The sequence below is a fragment of the Ursus maritimus genome, unplaced genomic scaffold (assembly GCF_017311325.1).
Source record: "Ursus maritimus isolate PB19 unplaced genomic scaffold, ASM1731132v1 scaffold_29, whole genome shotgun sequence".
Taxonomy (NCBI): Eukaryota; Metazoa; Chordata; class Mammalia; order Carnivora; family Ursidae; genus Ursus; species Ursus maritimus.
Genome location: NW_024425452.1, coordinates 19,461,633 through 19,485,392, shown reverse-complemented (window position 1 = coordinate 19,485,392; position 23,760 = coordinate 19,461,633). Strand labels below are relative to the sequence as shown.

At 39.4% G+C, this 23,760-nt stretch overlaps 1 pseudogene; it reads right to left on the bottom strand.

The window, feature by feature from the left end:
- Positions 1–315: 315 nt before the first annotated feature.
- LOC103657457 lies at positions 316–21,155 on the bottom strand (annotated as a pseudogene).
- Between the last annotated feature and the right edge of the window lie 2,605 nt (positions 21,156–23,760).

Genomic DNA, 23,760 nt, shown 5'->3' with positions numbered 1-23,760 from the left:
GAACCCTTAACACAAGATATATCTACAGGAATTTGAAACCAGTGGCTCCCTGAGAATAGCCACAGCAACCAAAAAAAAAAAAAAAAAAAAAAAAAAAAAAAAAAGACATACAGAAAACTTCTAGTGTAAAATTATGAAAGTTAGAAGACAATAGAATGATATCAATAAACTGATGGAGAGAGAGCTGTCAATCACAACTCGAAATTCTATTCCCAATAAAGACAAAAAGTAGGCTGATAATGAAGACAAAATATAATGCATAAGAATAAAGCATGAAAGAGCTGACAATACTATCAAAATAAGTTTTAAAACAAATCATGCTATGCTGCGACACGGCCTGCAGCGCCGCAGCCGCAGCGCCCTTGATTCGTCGATTGGGGAGAAGGACAGGCACAGACAGGTTAGTTTGCGAAAGAGAGCGCAGGTGCAGGGGACGATCACCACAAGTGATCCCCGAACAGCTGCAACCTCGCGTATTTATCGGCAACAATCAAAAGCAATCACAATCACAATCAATCAAGGAAGTGATCCGTACTACATTCTAGGGGATAGTAGTGCATCACCATCACGGGGAAGGTCACGGGATAGTGGTACATCACGGGGAAGGTCAGGGGATCAGGTGATGTAATGTTTAGCAAGTGGGGCCTATTCTTTTTTTTTTTTTTTTTTAAAGATTTTTTATTTATTTATTCGACAGAGATAGAGACAGCCAGCGAGAGAGGGAACACAAGCAGGGGGAGTGGGAGAGGAAGAAGCAGGCTCATAGTGGAGGAGCCTGATGTGGGGCTCGATCCCATAACGCCGGGATCACGCCCTGAGCCGAAGGCATACGCTTAACCGCTGTGCCACCCAGGCACCCCAACAGACATAAAATTATTATTATTTATAGGCTTCATTTTTAAAAATATTTACCAAATATGGCAGTTTGAAAAGAAAATATATTCCTATTGATAATAGAACTTTCTCAGAAAGTAAACTAAGATGATCATAAGAACAATTTCATATCTTTAAAATGCAACAAAAAAAGCTTGAAAATTTCCTTTTCTGACATCATCTATATTTCATTACATTCATTAATAAGTAATAATCATGAAATGAATTTACCATCATAAAAAATAAATCAATTAAATATCTTTTAGGATTTTTACCAGTTCTTTTTACTAGAAAATAGTTTGAAATAAAATGATATAATAAACATGTTAGTATATTTTTATTTCCACTCTGTGCATGAGGGAGGGATTTTAAGTCATTTTTTGGGACTTTATCAAATTTATTAATGATTCTACTTTATGAGACTGTTTTTTATGTAAAATTTCATTTAAGTATGTGATATATAAAAATATGGAATAATGTGTTACTTAAAATGCTAGCAGAATATTTTCACAATTTAATATTATCTTTTCCCTCCCCATTTTTGTGTCATGAGTTATTAGGGAAAGATTAAGAATATCTATAGCACTTTATACAGTTTCTATTTAAAAGCATACTGATACCTTATAGCTGATAATATTTTCCATCTTTTCTGTCATACCCTCTCCTGTCACAATGCTGCCAAGTATATATAAACAAGAAGTCCAATTCCATTATTGCCAAAAATAGCAAGAGGAAAACAAATATAGTTGACCCTTGAACACCATGAATTTGAGCTATGTGGTTCCACTTATATGCAGATTTTTTTCAATAAATAAAATACAGTACTATAAAGTATTTTCTCTTCCTTATGATTTTAACATTTTCTTTTCTCTAGCTTATTTTACTGTAATATTGCAGTATATAATACATTTAATATACAAAATATGTGTTAACCAACTGTTTATGTTATCAGTAAGGTTTCCAGTCAACAGTAAGCTATTAAGTAGTTTGAGGGAGTCAAAAGTTTTAGGGGGATTTTTGACCATGCAGGCATCAGTGCCCCTACCCCCTGCATTGTTGAGGGGTTAACTGTAGAGCATTCACAAACTATAGCCTCCACTAGGCATTTTTAATTCAGATGTTTATTTCTGAAGAAAGTCAAGAATATGATTTTGAATAAGCATCTACCAGGTGGCAAAACTGAATACTCAATTTTTAGATCTTAAAATGCCTTTTAAGAATTCAAAATGCAAGGATGCCTGTGTGGCTCAGTAGGTTAAACATCTGCCTTAGGTTCAGGTCATGATTCCAGAGCCCCGGGACAGGGCACCAGGAGCGAGTCCTGCATGAGGCTCCCTGCTCAGTGGGGAGTCTGCTTCTCCCTCTGCCCTTCACCCCACTCTTGTGCGAGCTCTCTCTCTCAAATAAATATTTAAAGAAAAGAATTCAAAACTATTTTATCAAAATAATTTTTACACAAAATATATAAATTCTTTGTATTAGCAAAGTTAAGAATGTGAACTCCTTAGTCAGACTACCTGAATTACAGTCTGGATCCCAACAGTAATAACCATATGACCTTTCAAAAGTTCTTTAGACTCTCTGTGCCTTAGTTTTGTCATCTTTAAAATAGAGTAGTTTTTAAGGTGGATTAAATGACATAATACTTGTAAACAGAGTTTGGCACAAAGCATAAGCTATGTGAGTGTTTATTTTATATACATATATATTATGTATATACATATATAATATAATATATAATACATATATAATATATATATATATATTTTTTTTTTAAACAGATATCATACCAAGCATACTCAATACTATCAGTATAAAGGACATGTGAGTTGTGGGGAATGGTTATAAATATTTGTGATTCTTCCACAATCACTATAAACATAAATTAAAATATAAATAAGAGACAAAGGCATATTCACAATTTTTTCTATATACAGTTGTATGTCTGATACAACTAACTTAAAGCTGATAAATCTGGCTCTTTGAGTCTCAAAATGTAAATTCATAAATACATAAATATATAGTCATTTTAAATTTTCTACACTTCAAAGAAATATCACCATCCCAGTGTTTCATGTAAAATGATTATACAATTTTATGATTTTAATATTTGATTATTTTAATGATTTAATGATTTTAATAACACTAATGCTTTTATATGATTTTAATAACACTAACAGGTGATTGAAATTGAAGATATTGTTGACCAGTCTTCACTGATAAATTCTAAAAGGTTTGTAGCAAATTAGGAATGGATCTAGACTAAAATTCACTATTGTTTTCATTACAGACCCTTAACTATTTCATTAATATGTACTTGCTAAAATTACGTTGATTACAATCTTCCAACATTTTGCATGGGAATCAAAACAAGAGAGGGGCATGGATGGACAAAATTTCTTTAGAGAAAAATAAAGGTTACCAGACTTCAATCTTTTAAATTAATGGAGATAGAGATTTAATTGTGGAACAACTGAAGCAAATAAAGGAATAAATGAAACAGGTTCTCAAAGGAAAACTGTCTCAGATTCCAGCTGATGCAGTAGTTTTCAACAGGGGAGGTGAGGGAAGGAGGGAGAAAGAATTAACATCTCCTGAGGACTCATTTTTTGACCCTTACATTGAATGGGGGTAGAATATTGTTTTAGTGGGTGGAATCCAGAAATGTTAAGCTTTCTGCAATAAACAGGATAAGTCCTAACTACAAATTGTTGCCTCACCCAAAGTTCCAATAATTCCTCAAAACTGACCATTTATTTTTCTAACAGATTTTAAGGGATATGAATATTTTGAGGATTAGTAATTTTATAGAAAATATTTTACCATATATGCTTAATTATTACGTTCTTCAAAATCTTTACAGTTCTGCATTATTCACTAATACTTCTCACAGGAAAGTAGGAAATATTTAGCTTAGAATTTAATTTCCTCTAAACTTTTGACAACTCATAGAACTGGAAATCCCATCTTTCCTAATAACTCCCCTGTACTTGAAAGAAAGAGATATGTTTACAAACCTGAAATGTCCTATTGGAAAATTGCAGCATTCAACACAACCATTGTCAGAATCATTTTTATCTGAGTTACCTCTCTCAGAGTGATGTATAAATGTGTTAGGCTGTGAGTAACAGAAACCAGAAAATAATGCTTAAAATAAGAGAGGAACTCATTACTCTCAAATAATGAAATGTACAGTTGGCCTTTTCAGGCCACCTCAATGATGTTATTGATTTCCTACTTGCTTCCATATACGTGCTCTACCATCCTTGGGCTTCCATCCTCAAAGTAACCTCACGCTTACAAGATGATCACTAGGATTCTCACCATCCCATTTACTTTTTAGGCAGTAAGAAAGAAGAAAGATAAAATGACATATGCCAGTTGGCTTAAACGCTCTTCGCTTTTTGAGTTTCTGATTTTCATGAACAAAAACTACTGTTAAAGCTCATCTATCAGGTCTTAGTTACAAGCTAGCCCTATTTGTACAGGGTCTTAGTTACAAGCTAGCCCTATTTGTAGAGCCTATTTGTACATTCTTTGCCAGGCACATTTCACTCCCAGCAAAATCAGCTTTCCATTGGTGAAAAAGATGAGAATTGATAAAGAATAGGCAAACAGCACTTTCTGTCATAAAGATTAAGGGCAGTGATTAGATAATTCTGAGTAGATGAGTTTAAAAAAATAAGAAGGAACTGTGGAATCAGGTAAGGGAGATTGGGTCCCTTAGCATGGAACGCAGGTCTCTGAATGCCAGGAGGAATGCAGGCAGGAAACTGCCATGACTGGGCAGGTCTGCCACTGTGTTGTTATGATCCAAGCAAACAAGACATCTTGGCAATGGAAATATTGGCTGTAGAAAAGATCATGTCTGCAGTGCTAATTGGGTGCAGTTCAATTTGGAATGGTAAGAATCCGGTCATATAATCAAATGCCCTGGACAGCTAGGATCTTACCAAATAAATAGTCACAATTATATTTCTAACTTCTTTTTTTCATTTAAATTTTTCCTCCAGTCAAAATTACTTTATTTATTTTTAAAATTTTTTTAAGATTTTATTTATTCGACAGAGATAGAGACAGCCAGAGAGAGAGGGAACACAAGCAGGGGGAGTGGGAGAGGAAGAAGCAGGCTCATAGCGGAAGAGCCTGATGTGGGGCTCAATCCCATAACGCCGGGATCATGCCCTGAGCTGAAGGCAGACGTTTAACCGCTGTGCCACCCAGGCGCCCCAGTCAAAATTACTTTAAAACCGAGTTCTTCATCCAAGAGTCAAATTAACAAATTTTCTATTAATTTCTTCAGCAGTATGAAAGGGAAATGAATTAAGCACATTTCCTCAAAAATTCTTTACCATCCATCCATATGTAACAATCTTGCATGATTTCAGACATCTAAGTAAACAGAGTCAGAGTTCAAACACATTTTTGTCTAGGCCAACTTACAAGTATTTAACCACTATACTATACTGCAATTTCTCTAGGATTTTGCGGAACTGCTATTTTAATGGATAAAAAGTGCCTGGATGATGAACAGGGATCAAACTGCACTATTCATGCATCAAAACACATGGGAAACTACATTTAAACCTGGGCAAAAATGACTATGACTGTAATTAGCAAACTGCTAGGCATCTCAGATGGAAAAGGCACTTAAGCCACAAATATAGGGAAATATTAAAGAAAGGAGGTTTCTTGGAAAAGAGTACAGAGGAGGACTACTTGGGGGAAAAGTGATCAGAATCACTTGAGCTCATTTCAAAAGTCAGAACGAGGTCCAGTTGCTGGAATCTACAGATAAATTGACCCATAATCATCATAGATACCCTAGGACATCAAGGATACTCCATGCTTGGGGCTGTATAAACAATCTGAATAAAATATATTGCAGTTATTTGTTCGCTTGCTTATAGCAAGAATTCATGTGAAAGATCAGATATTTGGGCTAGCCTCTCACATTTTCACTAGTTCAGATATTTTATCATTTTGATGAACTATCTAGTTGATTGGCATTTTGGGGGCTATAGGGAGAACAGAAAGTTTGTTAAAGAAAACACTGCTTTCAAAGTATGAATATCATTCCAGTGCCATCAAACTTATGTGGGTGCTTGAAAGAAAAGCTCATTAAGGAACCCTATCTATCTCAAAGCTACTAAATAATAATTTCCAGAGTGGACACCTGGAATTTTTTATGAGCTCACAAGGTGATTCTTTGTACACAATTAAAAAAGGTTGGTATTGAGGACTGACATTCTTCTATTTCTTGTTCATTGCTTTTATATGATGGCATTCTAGTCTCTTTCTCACTCTCCCATGCCAGTTGACTAGACCACTAACTATTAACAGGCACCTTTGACTACTGAACCCAGATTAAGCCTTAGGATCCTTCTCAACTCTATACTCAGCAAGACTTATCAACTGGCATGACACCCATCAACTTGATGCTAATTTTCAATAAATATTGATAGAATTTGGTTTAATAGAATTACTACTATACTTACATACACTTGGTTAAGGATGCAAGTCTGAAACTCCTTAACAGTCTCCAAACTGAAGAAAATGGATAAAAGTCTAATTTGTGTTTTCTTTCTTGGTAATAAAAGAACATTTACCCCTAGCCTAAATGTTGAGCCTTAGCCCACTGAAACAGCCCTAGTTAGTTATCAACTAAATTCTCTTTACTCTTAATTGAAAACAAGTCTCTGAGTCTATGAATAGGCAATGTTGGACACTGAAGGTCCAGATTTACAGAAAATTAAGAACAGGATTTAGGACTTTGAAAATCCAGGATCATGTGCAAAACAGCTACTAAGTGTATTGTGAGCAGAAACAAGTCTTTATAGGGAAGTGGAAATAAAAACAAACAAAAAAACAACAAAACAAAACAATACAAAACAAAAAAAAAGCAAATGTGAGTGACCAAGCCACCAGTTCCAGTCATTCTATGACTTGCTTATACTTCACACTGTACTCTCATTTCTTTTTTCTGGGTACCATTCTTTGCATATGGTTGTTCATTGTTAAAATCATTTTTTCTATCAACTAATTTGAATAGGTTTTCTTTTCCTTGCTACCACACATGCTATGGAAAAGACAAAATTTTATATTTATGGAAATGAACTAAACCCACATAAAAGTAAAAGGTACTTATGTTTCAACAGAGGTATGAAATTTCTTTGCCACTGAAATGTAAAATTTACATATTCAGTAGGATATATTAGTTTTTCACACTTGGGGAAGATGTGACTGAAAAAATATATCATGTGATTTTAAAATCTAGATATCAGTTATATTACTTCAAAGCACTTTAAGAGTGTGGGATGGAATAATATAATTCTTCTTAAATGATTTTTTAAGCATGAAAGCTTCACTTAACTTCTTTAGGCCAAGTCAAGGTCAACCACTCATGTGAATTATGTGCATTACACTTAAGAGTAGAAAGAAAATCATATTGGTCAATTTCTCTTTATACTAACTACATTCCAATTTAATAAGTAAAATTTAGGAAACTTCTAAGACTCACATGTGCATTAATAAAAATAAAATTTCAGTCTACAAGACTTGTGAGTACCAATATCCATTTGCTTTTATATTTAATATATTAATTCCCTTGCAAGGTGAAAAACATAACTATTTGATTCTGAAATCGATTGATATCCATCTATAACAATTATTTGGTGGTAGTTTATTTTTCCAACAAGCCAGCAAATTTTGGAACGCTTTCTTTAGTTAATACATTATAACTATCATTGCTTTAAGTTGTAAAGTAATACATATTCACTCTGCAAAATATTTTAAAGTAGAGGATGGAAAAATACATATCAGAGCCACCCAGGAACAATCTTTTCTTCTTCCTTACCTCTTATCTATGTCAGAAATATTACCACACATACACAATTACTTAAGGGGATATCAACATTGCTATAACGGAAGAATACTGTACCTCAGCAATTAGAAGAAGGTTAAAGTTAAAAACAACAACAACAGTGTATCTCTAATATTCTACTGGGAAAACACTGTTACCTCTGTGCCACTAGCATACCTTTCAAATAGCATTCTTAAAAATAAATGTATGGCAATGCCTACCTTCTAGCTCCTGTTCATTCTTGACTCTAACCTTCCCATCAGAGCTAACAACAAAATAACTCTTGGAGGGTTAGATGGCCTCGCTAAGATAGCAAACAAACCCTCTTTTCTTTCTCTTTTCCTTCACTACTTCTCACAGTATTACGCAATACAACAATCTGTCAGTCTCAATTTTTTCCTTTCCCTCACTCTCCATATCCAGGTCACCATAACACTCTATCTGCAAAGCTTTTTCAAGCTATTTTTCTACAGTTCCAATGTAAGCCTGTGCTCAGCCCAGAAACCATTATATATTTTCTGAATTTTGAAAGGAAACACTTCCTGAAAGTCCATGCCTTTCTATCCCCTCCAATTTGACTTTCACTTCCCTACTTAAAACAATTCAGTAACTTCCCATCTTGTTCAAAAAATAACAATCCAAACACATTTTCACTGTCTTTTAGGTCCTGCATGTCTGAATCTTTTTGTCTCTCTACATTCATCACATACTAAGTTCAAATCACTTAATTCATCCAGGACACCAGAGCCTTAGCTGTTGGAAGACTGCTATACCTGAATGTTGTTGTTGTTGTTGTTTCCCTTTTCTTTTTTTCTTTCCTCCTGGAATTTCTTCTCTTTCTTTTCTCTCCAGGGCCAGCTTTTCCCCATTGTCCAGGACTCACCCTACCTAACTTGCTCCCAGAACCATCCTGACCATTCTTTCTACAATAGGTCTGTCCATACCCATTAACCTCCCATCTTGCCCACCTTTTTGTTGCTTTTATAGCATTTTAGTTACTAAACACTTATGTTATATGATTATTTTAATCTATTACCAAAATTGAATGTAAGTTCCCTGAAGGCAAAGACTGTTTCTGTCTTGTTCACTTGTGCTTCTCTAGAGTCCATCATAGTACCTATTCACATTAAAAAGCTTTTGAACATTTAGTTGAACAAATGACAACGGCTGATACTTTTGTGTGTTCATTTAAGCTTTTTCCTTACTTATATTTTAAATAGTTTTGTGATCATAAATATTATATCTTAAATGTCTTTTTGAGATATGTAAATATAAATAAATATAAAACAGAGTGTAAAATATTGGTTATACCACCAGGTTTGAACAATACATTTCTAATTTACTTTCTCATAATGTGTTTCCTAGCCATATTTTTTTTAATTTTCATTTTTAAATAATTTTAGAATTACAGAAGATTTGCAAAAATATTGTTCCCATACATGCCTACCCAGATTTTGTGAATGTTAACATCTTATATAACCACAGTGCAATTAACATTCATATAATAATGGCAATTAAATTATAACTTTATTCTAATTTCACCAGTTTTTCCACAAATGTCCTTTTTTTTCTATTTCTGCATCTATTAAGGATACAACATTGCATTTGATTGCTCTGTCTCTTGGACTCCACCAATGTTTTTGACAGTCATTCTTTGTCTTTCAAGACCTTAATATTTTTTTTAAAACTTTAGTCATACATTGATTCTGTAGAATGTTCCTCAATTTGTGCTTGTCTAATGTTTCCATAAAATTAGACTGAAGTTTTAAACTGGGGGCATAAATACCACAGATATGATGTGACTGAATGGGGGTGCAAGATATCAATGAGTCTGTCTTCTTCTCTTCTTTCTCCTTCCTCTTCTTGTGGTAGGAACATGGAAAATTTACTTTCTTGGAAACTTTCAAATATGAACTACAATATTATTGACTATAGTCACCATGCTGTACATCATATTCCTATGGCTTATATATTTTATAGATGTAAAATTATACCTATTGACCTCCTTTACCCCTTTCACCCACCTCTAAGCCCTCTCCCTTCTGGTAACTGCGATTCTGTTCTCTATAAGTTATGTTTGTTCATTTCTTTTTGGGTTCTTCTTTGTTGTTGTTTTTAGACTCCACATATAAGTAAAATCATACAGCATTTTATTTTCTCTGTATGACTTATTTCATTTAGCACAAAACCCATATGGTCCATCAGGGTTGTTGTAATGGCAAGATTTCATTCTTCTTTATATCTGAGTAGTATTCCTTTTTATATATACCACATTTTCTTTATGCATGAAACCATCAATGCAAACTTAGGTCATTTCCATATCTTGACTATTGTAAATAATGCCTCAGTGAACACAGGTGTGTGCATATGTTTCTTTCATTTTTTTTTTTTTCACTTTCTTGGGATATATACACAGAAGTAGAATTGGTGGATCATATGGTAGCTCTTATTTTTAATTTTTGAGGAAGCACCCTTCTGTTTTCCATAATGGCTGCACCAATTTACATTCCCACCAATTGTGTACAAGTATTTCCTTTTCTCCACATCCTCACTGACACTTGTTATTTCTTATCTTTTTGATAATTTTCTAACAGGTGTGATGTAATATCTCATCATGGTTTTGATTTTCATTTCCCTGATCATTAGTGATGCTGAGCACCTTCTCATGTGCCTGTTAGCTATCTGCGTGTCTTTGGAAAAATATCTATTCAGATCTTCTACCCATTTTTTAATGCAATTTTTTTCTTTGCTATTGAGTTGTATGAGTTCTTTATATATTTTGAATATCTACACCTTATCAGACATACAATTTACAAATATTTTCTCCCATTCAGTAGTTTGCATTTTCATTATGTTAATGATTTCTTTGTTGTGCAGAAGCTTTTCAGTCTGATGTAGTACCACATGTTTAATTTTGCTTTTGTTGCCTTTGCTTTTGGAGTCAGATCTAAAAAAATCACCAACAAAACTGATGTCAAGGACCTTATGCCTATGTTTTTTTCTAAGAATTCTATAGTTTGTCTTACACCCAAATCTTCCATCCATTTTGAGTTAATTTTTATTAATTATATAAGATAGTAGCTTAGTTTTGTTTTTTACATGTAGCCACCCAGTTTTCCCAACACCATTTATGGAAGAAACTGTCTTTTACCTGTATTTTTGCCTCCTTTGTCATAAACTAATTGACTATATATGTGTTGGTTTATTTCCAGGCTCTCTATTCTGTTCCATTGATCCACATGTCTATTTTTATGCCAGTATCACATTGTTTAGATTACTATAGTTTTGTAATATAGTTTGACATAAGGGAGTGTGATGCCTCCAGCTCTATTCTTTCTCAAGATTGTTTTGGCTATCTGGGGTCTTTTGTGTTTCCATAAAATTTTTAAATTGTTTGTTGTATTTCTGTGAAAAATACCTTTGTAATTTTGGTAGGGAGTGCACTGAATCTATAGATTGCTTTGGGTAAGATGGACATTTTTAAAAAATAGTAATTCTTCCAATCTATGAGCAAGGGTATCTTTCCATTTATTTGTATATTCTTCATATTCTTTCATCAGTATCTTACAGTGTTCAGTGTAGAGGTCTTTCACCTCACTGCTTAAATTTATTCCTCAATATTTCATTATTTTCACGTAATAGTAAATAAGATTATTTCCTTAGTTTCACTTTCTGATAGTTTGTTGTTACTGTATAGAATCCCAACTTATTTACATATATTGATATTGTATCCCGAAACTTTAGTGAATTACTTTATTAGTTCTAACATTTTTGGATTTGCTATATATAAAATCATGTCATCTGTGAATAGTGACCAGTCCTGCTTCATCCTTTCCAATTTTGATGTCTTGTACTTCATTTTCTTGCCTAATTGCTCTGGCTAGGACTTCAAAACTGTTGAATAATGTGAGGAGAGTGGCTATCCCTGTCTTGTTCCTGATCTTGCTCCTGGAATCTTTTCTTCTAAGATCAGAAACAAGAATCAGCAATGAATTCCTTTAGCTTTTGCTTGTTTGGAAAACTCTCTCTCTCCTTCACTTGTGAATGGCAACCTTGCTAGGTAGAGTGTTCTTGGTTGAAAGATTCTTCCTTTCGGTACTTTGAATATACCACGCTAATTCCTTCTGGCTTGCAGTTTCTTCTGAAAAATCTGCTGCTGGACCTATGAAAGCCCCCTTTATGTAACAAGTTCTTTTTCGCTGTTTTTAAGGTTGTCTCTTTAACTTTTGGCATTTTAATTATGTCTTTTTGTGGATCTCTTTGGGTTCATTCTACTTGTAACTTAACAGGTTTCCTGAATTTGAGTGTCTCTTTCCTTCAACCGGTTAAGTACGTTATCGGCTGTTGTCCTTCAAGTAAGTTTTCTGCCCCTTTCACAAGCTGTTGTCCTACTAGGATCCCTATAATGTAAATGTTATTCTACTTGATGTTGTCCTTTAAGTCCCTTAAACTGTTATCACTTTTTAAATTATTTTTTTTTTCATTTTGTTGTTCTGCTTGCATGAGTTCCACTGCCCCCCACCCTTTTTTTTGGATGACTAATCCTTTCTTTACTTCCATCTAGTCTGCAGCTGAACATCTCTAGTGCATTTTTCAGTTCAGTTATTGTATTCTTCAGCTCTATGACTTGTTTGGTCTGGTGAGCCTCTTATGACAATTACTATGAACTTTTTATCAGGTCAGTCACATTTGTTTCATTATGATTTATTTTTTCCTGAAATTTTATCTTGTTCTTTCATTTGGGATAAATTATTCTGTTTCCTTATTCCGCTTGACTCTTTATCTATTAAGTGAAACAGCTATCTCTTTCAGCCTTTTAAGAATGGCCTTGTGGAGGAGATAAACATTATTGTTTAACGTTGACCTAGCTCTTTGTTGTCTCTCAAACCTTTGTATTTGTCTAAGCAGCCTGACTTGTTCTTGATAGGTCTCAGTTGTTAAAGGTGTGTCAGTCTTCCAAAGGGAGGGATCTCAGTCAGCAAAGATTTTCAGAGTGATTTAAAGCCAGAATCTCAGGCAGGAGTTTTTTAAAGTATGTAAATATACAGAGTCCTGTGGGGCCTCAATTGTAAACCCTGCTGGCCTCCACACCAGGTGATCTGAAGGTGTTCCTTGGGTGGCAGTTAAAAAAATCAGGATTCCAGACAAGTATATAAACTCCTTTCTGGCAAGTACCAGTGAGCTAGTGAGGCAAATGTGGAGTGCAAAGATGGTATTACTGGGCCTACCTTCCTTGAGACCACCTGTGTAGCCTTTAAATGTATAGCAAGGCTGAAGCCTGCCCTTCAGGCTGAAGCTCTAAGACAAAAAATAGCCCTTTTTCACAGAAGGACTAAAGATGTGTTTCAATCTGCCGCCGGTGCAGTGCCCGGGGAATGGCAGCCTGACAAGAATTGTTTCACCAGTCATTACAGTCCCATAGCACCTAGGAACATAAGTCTCTCTGGCCATTAGAGCCAGGTGATCAAGGAGAGCCCCCTCTGCGGGCCATGCATGCCTGTTGGATTTAGTGAGGCAGAGGGAGAGAACAGAGCCAGGGCACATCCTCCAGCTTTAGCAAGGCAGTGGGAGAGTACAGGACCAGGTTTTAGTAGGGCAGTTGGAAAGTGCAGGGACTGCATGGACCCAATGACACAAGGTAGAAGGAAAACGAAAATGGTGCCCACCAGCACCTTTGGCCCTGGAGAGAGTCTCAACAGGCAACAGCCCTTCTGGCAGACACTTTAAATTGGCAAAATGATCCTCTTCACATACAATTTAGTAACTTTTCAAACTGCTGCTTTTGCACTGGGCGCCTGGAGTGAGTCTGTGTGCCAGCCTTTTAAGAGCAGTATCTCAGTTCCCTACAAAGCCAGATGTTCCAGAAGTCACATGTTAAGTGCTATCTATCTATCTATCCACACACACAAACATCTATAGTTGTTGAGATGTATATATTTTTCTTAATATGAAGAGGCATCAATATCCGACAAAAGGAAAAAAAAAAAAACTTCATTTTCCTTATAGCACAATCAACATCTAAAATAATATGGCAGCATCAGTCTCTTAAAAGCAACCCAAGAAGAGCTAGGTAGAAAACTATCCTATGAAAGTGGCAGTCTCACTCTCTAAACAAGGGATAAAGAGGAATTTCCTCTATTTAAAAAGGAGAAAAAGACCATTCATTGCTCTTATTCACTCCTACCTCTTCTTTTCTGAGTTGCCTTAGAAACAGATAGGAAAGAATCTTTAGGTTAACACTTTGGCATATAAATTTATCTTTCTAAGAGGAAGATAAGCTTTTTACAATCTAAAGATGTCACCACTGTCCAGGATTCCATCCCTTTTGAAATATAAATACGTAGCAAGCTAATACTCTAATCCAAATGCCTGTCATAGAATGCAAATCATCTGGGTCTTTGGGAGATAAGAAAGAAGGGTTGTGGGTGGAATCAATTAGTTTCATCACTAAAACAAAACAAAACAAAACAAAAAAACAAATGGCCACTCATCTATTCCTCATTGCATGTGAAATATAAAAACTATTTTAAGGAAAGTGAAAGCAAACATTCTGTCTTCATAGTACAATGCTTTCCATGGTTCAGGAGGCTAAGGCTTCTATAACACCAAGAAATCTAAAGATTTATTTTGCATTTTTTTCCTACACCAGGGCTGGAATCAAAGAGCTCTCCAAGGAGTGCTGGCAACTTTTATTGAATGATGGTAGTTAGAAACCAACATTGGGCACCAAGTATGCTCCTTGCTACCTGAATGCCACACTTGCTCTAGTCCCTCCTACTTAGTAGACAGTGGTAAGAAATATGTGTATATATACGTACACACATGTACACACATTCATCTGTATTTTATTTCCATGTATAACTTCTTCCCTCCTTTCCTATCTCTATTCATCTATCATTTTGGGTTTTTTGTTTTTTAATCCACAAGTGCACATTAATCCTTCCCACCTTATTCCAACACCACAGGGTTGCTTTCAGTGTTCCTCCTTTGCTTATTTGCAATTTCATTCTCGGACAGTAAGTAACCTGAGTTATGTTTTTGTTTTTAACATTAACACTATTTTGGGTACAATAATTCTTAGTATAGCAGCAAAATATTTATAATTCCTAGGTTAAAGAACTTAGAAAAAAATAGCAAGAACCTATACTTACCAATATTCCCAATTAAAGGCTAACCTACTCTTGATATTTGATTTGAGTTTTAAATCATTAATAATTACTTTTAGTTAGCAATTTTCTTGGCCCAAGCAAGATATATATACCTATATCTATAGATCTATAGATATAGATATATATATTTTTTAAATTATATATGTATATAATATGTATATATATAATTTTTAAAAAGTACGTACTTATTTATTTATTTAGGGAGAGAGCGCGCGAGCAGGGAGGGTAGGGGCAGAGGGAGAGAGAGAATGTTAATCAGGCTCCACAACCAGCACAGAGCCCAGGGCTAGATTTGATCTCACAACCCTGAGATCACTACCTGAGCTGAAATCAAGAGTCAGATGCTTAATCGACTGAGCCACCCAATGCCCTGACTGGGAATATCTTTTATTTTAAAGCTATATATTTAAAATTAGTATTTGCAAGATTATTTTTTGCTTCCCACATTTGTCCTCTGAAGCAGAAGTAAATGTTAGAAAACTGCCAGGTTCTATTTCTCATGCTAGAGGCACACACAGAATTTCTTTCAGTTTGGGAACCATCATGGTTCTTACTTTCTGGAACACTTGAGCCTGCATCAACACTGAGTATCCAGCAGCTTCCTCTGAATACAGAGATCTCCATATTCCAGAACAAAGTAGCCAATCTGAAGGACTTGTGCCATAGAAAAGAAAGAAGTGGGCTCCTTAGTTCTGCCTCCCCATCATCCAAAAGAAGTGCAGTATGGTGACTAACATAATATAATAAAAAATCATTATAAAAAAAAAAAAAAAAGAAGTGCAGGTGGCAGGTAGGGGCAAACTTTCAGTCATAAAGTTATCAAGTCACTGGAGAAGGCAGTAAAGCAAACCTGCAGGCTGCCTGGTGTCCTTGTTGTGAGAAACAAAATGCCTTCTCTGAAGTACCAACTTCCTATTTATGATTTAAAATGGATGCCTCTGAAATGATTTATCTAAACAAGTGAAAGCAGTTGCTCATTACATATTATCCAAGTCTAGTGTTTTTTTACTTAAGTATCCACACCAAATTAAGCTTTAAAAATAGAACAAACTAGACTGGGGGATGCGTAGATTTTAACAGATTAGAAATTGCAAAATGTGTATGCCACTTATTGACATAGCACTAGGCTCTAGGACCCCATTGGTATAAATGTCCCCTTTGCATTTTAACAATAACAGAATGATAACAAAGACGTGATCATAGGTTCTAACACTGAATTACAGTGTCTTTGTAACAAATCAGCTTACATTGTTTTGTTCCATTTTTCTATGCATTTTGTCTTTTAAATCACCTTTCACAAAATACATACTTAAAAAAATCAGAAAACAAATGCTTGGAGGAGCAAGTCTTGTGAATTATCTTTCCTCTGGTTACTATTGGCAAGTGGAAGGATCATCGTGGATTTTTTTTTTTTAAAGATTTTATTTATTTATTTGACAGAGATAGAGACAGCCAGAGAGAGAGGGAACACAAGCAGGGGAAGTGGGAGAGGAAGAAGCAGGCTCATAGCAGAGGAGCCTGATGTGGGGCTCGATCCCATAACGCGGGGATCACACGCCCTAAGTCAAAGGCAGATGCCTAACCAGCGTGATCTGCCAAAGGCAGATGTGCCACCCAGGCGCCCCTGAATCATCGTGGATTTTAAGTGGAATGGGCAAGCATTTCCACGGATCATTTTTCCCACATGCTCAGGGATGGGAAAAATGGGAAACTCTCTTTTCTAAACATGCGGACAGAATGGCATAATTCTTTAGCTCTTCAGGGTATCCTTCCAACATTTTTCATTCAACTGCACTGATGATCCCACTAATTAATGCAATGGCTAATAAGACCCTCAACTATGATTCCAACCAAGGTCACTGTCACCAAGCCATCTTCCTCAATCGTTGTTTGTGTCCCTCCATCCTCTTTCTCCATGGAGTAACCAGTTGCCACATTCAGGGTTTTAGTACTCTGACTTTCCTGTTGGGCATGAATGTGGTTTCTGGGTTGGCAGATCCTCTATGTCAATGTCATATTCTCTGTACTTGTTGGCATCGGAGCTATCAAGCCTCCAGACTCTTGGGCTTGTTTCACAGGCACCTGGGGTCACCATGCCATTTTCCATACCTGAGATCATAATGTGATCCTTTTTTTTTTTTTTTAAGATTTTTTTATTTATTTATGTGGCAGAGAGACAGCCAGCGAGAGAGGGAACACAGCAGGGGAGTGGGAGAGGAAGAAGCAGGCTCCCAGCGGAGGAGCCCGATGTGGGACTCGATCCCGGAACGCCGGGATCACGCCCTGAGCCGAAGGCAGACGCTCAACGACTGCGCTGCCCAGGCGCCCCCAGCATAATGTGATTTTCTGGCCAGACTGTCCTAACTCCTTCTACCAGGATCCAGAGTGATGTGCTCTCTGAGATGAAGAACAGAAATGGCACTGTCCACATCTTCTTGGTTTACTTATTTTCTTTGGGGCCAAATTTCTAGATAGCTTCTGTGCTAAGGAAGATTAAAAAGTTCTGCAACCACAGGCCCCCACCTGGCAAAGCACAGGAGTGGGAACTGGACTGCAGAAAGCAAAAGCCTGGTACAGGTGGGGTCCCCAGGCTCCCTTCAACTATCACAGCTAAAGGAGAAAACTTTGCAGTTGGGAGCTTTCAGAGCAGAGTCAGCATTTATCTCTCCCAAAGAGGGTGAGAAGCAATCGCGGTAAGGTGGTCTGTCTGGGGCTCACTGGCCCCACTCCGGCTACTTGGCCAGCACAAAAAAAAACAATGACTTTTAGCCAAGAGCTCAGCCTGGCCCATACTTTTTGACTTTGTGAGACCCTACACACTCAAGCCTGACTAACTTCTGAGCTACAGAACTGTGAATAAATGGGTATTCTTTAAGTCACTAAATTGGTTTAAATTAATTAGGCAACAACTGAAAACTAATACAGGCATCCCATCACTGCCTCATGGCACCAGGGCTGTGGCTTCATCTAAGAAAATCTGAAAAGCCTAGGAGTTTGGCTCAACCAGATCAATCGCATAGTTGGGGAGGGAGTAAAGGTGAGGTGTAGGAGGAAAAAAAGAAACTCAGATTACCTGATGTGAAGCAATATGTGTGTGCATATATACCTGCTCCTGATTCCTGATGCAGAGCTCCCAAAACCTCTTATAATAAAGGTGTTAGGAGAATCTTTCTTCCTAACATTTTTTCTTTGATCCCAATTGCTGACACAGAGCTCCTAAAAGTCCTTTGCAATTTCCTGAGTAACAGCAACATCCAACACTGGATTTCTAAATCCTTTGGAATATCCTGAAATGTCTTTTGTTCTAATGAGGTGACTCTTGGTGGGTTCTTAAATGGGGGCTGGTCACAGAAAGACCAAGCCATGACTAGAATCTTGGGACTTTCAGCCCTACCTCTCATTCCCCCTAGAGAGGAGAGGGACTATAAATGGAGTTAATTATCAATCATGCCTATGTGATGAAGCCTCCATAACAAAAGCTCAATTAGAATGAGGTTCAGAGAGCTTATGGGTTGGTGAGCACGTTCACATGTCAGGAGGGTGGCACACCCCAACTCCACAAGGACATTAGTTCCTGTGCTTGGGACCTCACTCTATATACCTTTTCATCTGGCTGTTCACCTGTATCTTTTATCATATGTTTTATTATATAATAAACTGGTAAATGTAAAAAACAAACAAAAAAACCCCAACAAAATGTGCCCCATCCCATGAACACAAAGTTCACTTCCTCATCCAAATACTAAAAGACTTTGACATGTCTTCTTTCAGCTTATTTTTTGTTGTTGTTTGGTTTTGTTTTATTTTAGGACACTTCTGTACAGCTGTAAATGCTTTGTCTGTAGACTTCATCTGGATAAACGCATCTTCTTACGGGTAGCCCTGATGATTCTATACTATGCGAACCCTGTGCATTGAGTATCTATAGAAAACACCCCCAAGGGACGCCTGGGTGGCTCAGTCAGTTAAGAATCTGCCTTCGGCTCAGGTCATGAACTGGGGGGCCTGGGATCAAGTCCCGCATCAGGCTCCCTGCTCAGTGGGGAGCCTGCTTCCCCCTGTCCTCCCCACCCCCCTGCTTGTGCTTTCTCTCGCTCTCCCAAATAAATAATTTCTTAAAAAATTTTTTTAAAAAGCAAGCAAGAAAGAAAGACTCCCCCAAGAAAGCCCAGGATGTCCTGAATTGAGCCTGCATAGGAAAGATCTCAAAGGTGTATATGGTCTTTAATGTTTAGAGGAGTACAAAGTGCTGAGGCAGCACTGGAATAATGGTTAGACGAGAAATGAGAGGGACTGAGAATTGATTCATCACATGCTGAACTTCAGCTGCTATGCTCTTGAAGAGTTTAATGTATCTTTTACCCAACAAGTCCTTATGCTTCCTTAATGTGTTCTGTGCATATTCTTCACAAGCAAAGAAGACAAAAACCATTTCCTGTTGGCCTACTGTCCAGGGAAGTTACAAAGAAGATGTCTTCCTTCCCCCCAGTGATGAAAGGCCACCACTTTATCAGTTGTCAGCACTCACATACGGATAAAGACTTGTTTTTCCCTTGGAGAGGAACTGGGCTACTTCTTTGGATGTACTATCAGCAAGTTTAAGAAAATCATCACCTGTTGCTTTGTAAACCTCAATGTACTTGGTCTCCATGTGATGTCTGAGCCTCTGCAGTGCTAGGTCTCTGTGCTCCTCACTTACAGACCTAACTGGGACTTCTCTATTCCTTCCACCTTGGGCATTCAGACAAAGTGTTGTACTTCCCACAGCAACATCAGGTCATTTGAAGAATCCTGCAACATCTTGATCTGGACTGCCACAGTAAACCTTGAGTCCTGGCTACAATGCTATCATCGATAAGTTCCATCTTGCCACAAGTGCCACTTTCAAATTTGGAACTTACTATCTCTGGATCTGAAAAGCTGTGATTATAGGGCTCTGAAATCATTGATAAAATTATATTCCCCACATCTAACTTGAGAGGTTCCATACTGGGAGACTGAACTATTCTCAAAATTTAAACACTGTGTCATTGCTGCGATATCCAGTTTATCAATATCAGATGAACCAGAGTAATACTTCTTGAATTCTCTTCAAAGATAGGAAGAAGAAGAGGAGGAGGAGGAGGAAGAAGAAGAAAAGGAAGAAGGAGAAGAAAAGGAAGTAGTAGTAGTAGTAATAGGAGTAGAAGTAGTAGTAGTATTCAGGCAATAATACATTCTTCCTGGAAGCCATGGGATGTAGGATTTGCCTGACATGAGGCTGCCTATCAGTACAGAGACAGAAGGAGGTTCCTACCCCAGTGTTCGGTTCATTGCTCACTGACTGGTTAAACTGTCTCAGGGCTGGGTCCACCTGCTGCTGGGAGGATAGGTTTTTGGCATGAATATTAGTTTATTTACAATTTTCCATCAGTTCCAACTGACCCAGTCTAACTAGTACTTTGTGCCAGTTACTGTGTACTTGTTGTTGGCCATATCCACAACTTTCCATAACAGCAGGATTGGCTCCTTCTTGATCCCTCAAGTGGCCCCAGTGCTGATCCCAAAAAGCACTATCAAGTGATCCAGAGACTCATGACAATAGGTGGGGAGAGAAGGAGTTCTGAGGTAGTGAGGTGGGGAGAGTGAGAAGGAGAAAACCTGTAATAAAACCTCTTCTATGAGAAAAAGAAAGTGATCCCCACCCCCCACTCCTTGCCACCTCTGGTGCAAAAGTGGCAGCTAACCACCCAAGTCCACAACAGACTGATACAGCACACTCTGGGTAGGAAGCATGCAGCTGCCAGCCTCCAAGGGTCTGGGAGCATTCTTAGGCTAAGTGGCCGAGTTGCTGGAGCCACCAGCCTCAGTGGGCTTTCTCAGGCTCAAGGGGCCCTGCTGCTACATGTTCCCCTAAGGCTTTAGTGATGCCACCCTCTTCACCATCAATGGCTTTACAGTGCTAGTGCTGCTCAAAGGCAGCTCTAACCCCAGTGAGCTTCTAGAAGTTGATGAGGTGCCTGGACTGGGTAGGAGCCATCCTGGTGACCCACTTGAGCTGTGATAGCCTCTGTGGCCCCAATAGTCTCCTACAACAAAAGTTGGACTAGTACGATGAGGCGGCCATAGGTGCGGTCTATAGGGAAGGCAGGATTTGCAGACTTATCTCACCCCACCCGGGTATCCTGCTCCTCAATGCCAGTGTGTCTCACAGCTGGTGCCCTGTGAGTACTGGCGGAGCTTGCCCAGAGCCTCATGGACTGGCTGAGCATCACGCCCCTACCCCTGAGCCACTGGCCACTGCCAGCCAAGCCTGACAAATTCTAGAAGGCAGTCATGGGCCAGCTGCACTCACTTCAGCCTACATCGACTGAACGCTGGCCTTCATGTGTGCCTGGCTGGTGTGGCACCCCATGGCCCAACCAAAAAAGGTGCTGTTTCCCGGTTCCACCTGTGCTCCCCCTGGAAGGCCTGATCCCCTTGCAGAACTCGGGATTCTTGCAGAGCACATGGTGACCCCCCAGGATCTGCCAGGACCTCAGCAAGCTGAGAGCAAGAAAAGCATGGACTCCCAGAGCAGCTCCAGGAAGAGAGAGCCCAATTATGGCATCCTCCAGGCCAGCCCAGGAGCGAACCGCCCTGAATGACCCACCATAGCCAAGGCCCCTCACAGGGCTGAGGAAGCAGCCAGGTCCCCTAGGAGGTAAACCCAGGAGTCCCTCTGAACCATCCCCATAAGGTACACAGGGCAGGCTCCCCCGTGGTTGGTGTCAGGAAGGCGGATCCCCAGGTAGCCCTCAAGCCCAGCTGAGCGCACAGCACACCCCGCCCAGGAGTCCCATCCACGGAAAAAGTGCCCAGTAGCTCCTAACCTGTTCCAGCTTCTGGTGTGGAAGGACCAGCGTGGCAACTTCCTGGCCATCCTGAAATGGTGGCCACGCCCAGCCTGGAAAGCAGCCTGCAGCTAGGGCTGAGACCCTCGCGTCAAACAGCAATAGTTCGGAGGAGAAAACGGCTGGAGCTGCTTCTGGTCATCAGCAGTGGCTCCTGCCCTCGCACTCTCTCGCCCTCCAGAGCCCACCAGACGGAGGACAGCAGGTGGCTGTCGCTGAGTCCAATGTTGGACATGGACGCCAGACCAGGCGACTCACCCACTCCCTCGCCGCCTGCAGACCCCCCTCCGTGTCACACATTAGAGACGGAATCACTCTCAGCTTCCTTTTGCGCATGCGCCGCGTTTCAGCGCATGACCGCCCTACGGCGAACGGGGATTGGTTGAGGCTCGTGCACCTGGCTCCGCATGCGCGGTTCTCTATCTCCTCACACCATAAGGGCTTCTACCTGGAGTGGTGAGAGCTTGAGCACTGCAAAGCTGTAGCTACGGTACCGACACCCCTCTCTCCTCGCAGCTCCAATGGCAGGGGCGGCGGCTGCTCCAAGGGCAAGTCCCTATCCACCGGCCCCTGGCACCGCGGACTCCGCAAAGACAAGAAGGACTGCGGCGTTCCTCACTACCAGATCCCTTCAGTTTCTCCCATTGTTGCCCACCCTGCCCAACGTATGCATGGTGTACCTCAATATGCTGTTCACCCTTCCCGCGGCAACCCCAGCTGCTAGCAATATGAGGGCCTCAGCAATATGAAGAAATCTCCGGCTCACCCCAGCGCTGGTACTGCCCCCTCAATGCCACTCTGGTAACTGCAAATACCAAGGCGGGGTGCCTGTTGTGGGCCAGGCCAGTAAGCAGCTCAGAGCCTAGAGCGAAGCCAGTGACAAGGGGCCCTGTTCGGGAAGTCCTCAATCCCCAGAGGGCAACTGGAAGCCCATCCAGGTCAGCGGTCTCCCTCCCTTTTCCCCTGCCCTGCCCTCGGTCTACTTCAACCGGGCCCACCTGCACATCTAGGGCAGCACCTGCCTGGTGAATGAGGAGTTTTTTCGCGGGTGTCCATGCCCTGCTACGTCATCAGCGTCCAGGACCAGTGCAAGGAAGAGGGTGAGGGGGCAGTCCTGGTCAGGCTATTGACCTGCAAGCAGAAGTGTGGCCGTGACCTCCAGATGACCCCCGTACTCACTTTGAATTGCGCGGCGACGCACAACTAATACGAAGCAACACACACTATGTGCCAGGTGCTGGCCATCACGGTTCTGCGGGCAACAGCACAGAGTCCACGCGAGGGTCTCAGCCCTAGCTGCCTAAAACACCTGCGAGATGGAGTGCTTGCTCAGACTCTAACACCCACACCTTTGTCCCAGAATCTGCCACTGTGCTGGGATTCACCTGCGTCTGAAATAAACTAGGTACTCCATTCCAACTGCCCCGCCCCCCCAGCGCAATGTCCACAGATCCTGTGAATACGTTAAGAGGGACTTTGGAGGTGTAATTAGGGTTAAGGTCCTTGTTACGGGGAGAACATCCTGTATTGTTAAAATGGGATCAATATAATAGAAATGGGAGAAACTCCTGGTGTAGTCAGCCAGACAAAAATGTGACACCACAGGAAAAAAAAAGTCAGTTACTGGCTTTGAAGGATTCTCCCAAGAGCCTCCAAAAAGGAGTGCAGCCCTTCCAACAGCTTGATTTCAGGTCAGTGAGACCCATGCCATACTTTTGACATACAGAAGTGGAGGATTCTAAATTTTAGTCGTTTAAAACCACTAAATTGGTAGTAATTTATTACCGAAGCAATAGATATAATTTAGCCATGGTCATGAAGGTCTGGAACACAATTGAATTTGACCTCTAACACAGTGGATGTATTTGAGAAACCCTGAACTGTACTATATCTATGTTGGAAAGTGGAAGTGTATGACTAGTGTTGCACAGAAAAAAAGTCCTAACGTGGACATTTGTTTTTTCTTTGTTGTTGTTGTTGTTCT